Source organism: Etheostoma cragini, chromosome 17 (assembly GCF_013103735.1).
Source record: "Etheostoma cragini isolate CJK2018 chromosome 17, CSU_Ecrag_1.0, whole genome shotgun sequence".
Classification (NCBI taxonomy): Eukaryota; Metazoa; Chordata; class Actinopteri; order Perciformes; family Percidae; genus Etheostoma; species Etheostoma cragini.
Window position 1 is genome coordinate 20,161,144 of NC_048423.1, and position 4,566 is coordinate 20,165,709.

General features: G+C 40.5%; 1 long non-coding RNA gene across 1 annotated transcript; it reads right to left on the bottom strand.

Moving 5' to 3' along the window:
* Positions 1–4,197: 4,197 nt before the first annotated feature.
* On the bottom strand, positions 4,198–4,566 carry LOC117960414. The gene is made up of 2 exons (XR_004660145.1): positions 4,471–4,566; positions 4,198–4,413 (listed from the first exon to the last, which is right to left on the bottom strand). It is a non-coding gene; the product is annotated as an uncharacterized LOC117960414 (long non-coding RNA).

The window sequence follows — 4,566 nt, forward strand, 5'->3', positions numbered from 1 at the left end:
ATATAGACCTTTAAAACCTCTTTGAGACCTTTCTGTTTAACCAGAAACAGCTCTGCGGTCGCTATCGCTAAACCCACCAGACTCCATTTAAAAAATGAATACTTTTAGTGTGTATAGAGTCCCCATGTTTCCACATGTAAATAGGTCAACCATGTGTTTATTTCAACCAATACTAGAGTTGTGATGGTTGGAAAAGAGAAAAGACAATCCAAATTTATTTAAGTGAAAGAATCACCAGGAAAAAGAATCACCAGGAAAAAGTACTTTAAGGATTAAAAGTAAAAGTACTCAATGCAGAAAATCCACACATTTTAGAATCTGGAAATGATCAAACAGTTCTGTCAATGCCAAGTATTTAATGGTCTAATTGTTTTAGCTGACCTTGTAGGTCTGCCCTTACACATAAACCACATGTCATCACATGTGCAAAACCACGTGGTCACGTGCGAAAACTAGGGATGCACCAAATCCAGATTTTTGGGGTTTGGCAATTTTGTCAAATCCGAAACCGCCTCTAAAATAGTTAAATGTAAAAACTTAATGTAGAATTCACACGCTTTTTTTCACATCGTAGGAAAGCACATTGCTATTGCCAGATGAGTGACAATTTAGTTTGAAACATTTTTGCTAGCCAGTGTATGATGAAGGCATGGTTGGGGGGGGGGGGGGGGGGGGGGGGGGGGGGGGGGGGGGGGTGAATTTAGAAATCTAAAGTTAACTAATGAGCAGCAGCCGGCCGTTCAGTCGCTCCGCTCCCTCTGTAGGGAGACTCATTTACCGAGAGAACGGCTGGCAGCCTGGAGAGGCACTGTCTGGTTAACAGTTTTCAGCTCTATCCTTCCATGGTCGTACCTGAAGTTGCTTCCTTTTGGCTGCTGTCTGTAGATTCCTTAAAGCACTCGTATTCTCTCTGATGTTTCATATGCAAATGTTTTAACAGCGCCAATGTTGTGTACTGTTTAGGGTCCTTGCCACCATGAGACAAATTGGCATTGGAAATTAAACATGTAGATGGACTTGAATGGCCTTCTTTTGACTGAAAATACTGCCAAACTACTCCGAGTACAAATACTGGAACCCTGCCACAAAGCCCAATAGTCTGAATCTGAAGCCAGATCCTGGATTCGGTGCATCCCTTGTGAAATGTGGTTTTGGAACACTTTCATGGTTTAATGTGTGAAGCCCATGTGTCCTTCCATGTGAACCCCATGTTATAACATATGACACCCATTTAAATGCCCATGTGAAACCCATGGGATTTCATCTAAAACATGGTGGACTGGGTTTTGGAACACTTGCATGGTTTGATGTGGAAAGCCCAAGTAAGTTCCCATTAAAAAACATGAATTCCTGTATGAAACATTTACTTTGCACGTGCAAAACATGGTTTTGGAAGCCTTAAATGGTTTTTATGTGTAAAACCCATGTAAATTCTTATGTGAAACCTATGGGATGGGATAACATGTGACACACAGTGGGCACATTAGGTATAAAGCTGCCACACAGAGGGCTTTTAAACTTTTTTTTTAAACTTTAAAATTTTTCATATTGCATCTCTGTATATTTTTAATCATATTTCATATGTTCGACTGCAGTTATCATATTTTGACACTGATGTTTTTGGTTCTGGTGACTTATTGCGCTTACTTGGCCTTTGCATGTGCAGTATTTGAGGTATAGCAGACAGGTTTGATCGGTTCTATTTTCAGTAGGAACTAGTTCCTGTTTTTGAATGGAAAATAGAAAATAAAATTAGAAATGTAAACATAAACATAGTAAACTTAGTCATCTTGTACCTTTATGTAAAACTGACCTGAGAGGAGGATGTAAACGGTGCAGTGCAAACATGTACCACATGGTGGAGCCATAGTCTCACAGTAACACAATTTACAATTGTTCATCAAAGCTACACAAGTTCATTTACAAACCTATAAGATGTTATAACGATTGGCTGAACACGAAATAAAATAAAACAAATGATGAACAATAAGATTTGATATGAGTGAGTATTGCTGTGTTAAGGGAAGGTGATGATAATCAGCAAAAAAAGATTTCCATCTCAGAAACTGGGCCAGTAACAGGTTATGAAAAATAATATGAAGTTCCTGTTTCAGCAGAAAGCAGAAGTAGTGGTTCTGCATCAGCTCCAGTTTCTGCCACAAGACAGAAAGCCCCCGAAACCAAGTCTGTGTACAGTTTCAGCCTGTCAGCGAGACTGAAGCAGAGTTTTCATACACAGCGGCATGTCAACATGTCTGTGAAAGATTACACAATTTTCAGATTCATTACTGTATTTTGAAGTTGTACCAGAACAGGTTTACATGGTTTCATTTTCAAAAAACACCATATTTTTGTTGTACTGCACATTGCTGCAGATCCTCATTTCACCCTGTGTTTTTGGGTCTCTGTTTTAGCTACAGAGTGAGACATCTCACTTCTTTACTATCTTTGTTGTGAGTCAGACATGCTCAGTAGCTAGGTAAGATCACATCAGCTAGATAACTCTTTCTCCAACTTTGGTCAGTCCAAGGCAGGATTAGCTGGGAGACTTCTTCTGGACCAGGGCCACTTGTGGAATACATGCAGAACAGGGACAGGAAGTAGTTCTTTTGGAGATTATGGTGAACTAGTGGGTGTTGTAGCAGTGTTTTGCCATTGACAACGAACTAGTGTGCTAGCGCTAACATGCTAAGGTTAGCCACCTCGTCTCAGCTAGTGACGTAGAAAGCCGTGCAGATGTTGACCAGCTCACCCGGAGACTGAAGGCAGAGGACATTCAGAAACCGTATCTCACTCAAAACAGCATGGACAGTTTTTTTATCCAAGTTTGTATGTGTGTGGAAACAACAGAGACACAAAATAACACCCCAAATCCCAGAAAAAGGGATTTATTTCAGAATATGGGCACTTTAAGAATAACAGTTTTTATTTAGATTAAATTTTGAATCGATGGGTTCAAAACCAAATTTTTTGAAACGATCACAACAAATAAATGTATTTTTTGGAATTGTTAAATTACATGGTTAGTTAGTAGGCCTATATGCCTCTTTACAGCAAATGGCTTCTTCAGAGCTCTCCAAAGACCTTAAGTATAGCTATAGAACAGTTACTTTCCACATTACAAACCATGATATTTTTTGTCAAACACAAACCACCCAAGCCATCTCACAAGCCCACTCTTGGTTTGATGCCACCCCTTTCTTCCTCCATCCTCTTGAAAAAATGTGTCATGGCTATCATTAGTCTATATACACAATGTTCCACTTCCGAATTGCTCTGATGCCGTCTGAAATTCCACTGGATGTCAATTACCTTCCGCTTTATATGTGTGGGTCAATTTATTAGGAATTTGGTTAACTGCTCCTCAGATCTCTGTGGGGTTAATTAGGTTAATGGGGGGAGTTTTGACTTGTAAATAAAAGTTACAACATAAAACCTTCAAGGTTGAATCTGGCTTCAACTGTCAGCCTCTGTGTTAATATCTGCAGAAAGGGAAAAGAAAAAGATGAGTTATTGTCAAACAGTTGAAAATAAAAATAAAAAACACTGTGGTGGACTCTGCCGTGTTACAGATACAGCCTTTAGACATACTGTTGTTAAAACGAGTGAGTGTTGGTGATTCCCAGTCTCCAGCGGTGTCTGAACTCTCACGATCTCCCCTCGAGGATGAGAGAGGAGAATATTGTGAAATATCTCTTTAAAGTCACAGTGGCGTGCTGCAGAACATGCTGGGAGGAAATAGAAGAGGAGAGGACAGGAAGCACATGGAGACACCATCTGTTGTCGGGCGACAATGCAGCAAAAAAGTGCCAAACTGGAGAGACACAACACAAATGGCAAACAGAGTGCAGGCAAAGAGGCTTTATATGCACAGACAGCATCAATAGTATAAGCACACATTGGTCTAAAAATGGCTTCAACATTTCAACAAAATTCTCAACTAGACTCCTATAACATACCAAAAACAGGAGGTGCAGATGGATCTATACATATTTTTTACATAAAATAATTAACATCCCAGAAGAATAGCCTTGAAGTTTAACACTGTGCTATAATAAAGTGTAAGTTAGGGCTGTCACTTTAAGAAAATCATAAAAGAATTAATGTAGAACTAACACATACTGTTGTGGTTTGGTGTGTTGTTTTATTGTGGTAGTGTGTTTTCCTGTGTATCATATCCTTTTGGCCATAAAAGCCCAAGTTTGGTAGCTTGGTCCTACCTGACTCTGGTACACTAGCCTTGTCCTACCAGACTCTGGGACACTAGCCTGTTCCTACCAGACTCTGGTACACTAACCTGGTCCTACCAGACTCTGGTACACTAACCTGGTCCTACCAGACTCAGGTACACTAACCTGGTCCTACCAGACTCTGGAACACTAGCCTGGTCCTACCCGACTCTGGTACGCTAGCCTTTTCCTACCAGATTCTGGTCCACAAACCTGTCCTACCAGACTCTGGTACACTAACCTGGTCCTACCAGACTCTGGTACACTAGCTTGGTTCTACCCGACTCCGGTACGCTAGCCTTGTCCTACCAGACTCTGGGACACTAGCCTGGTCTTA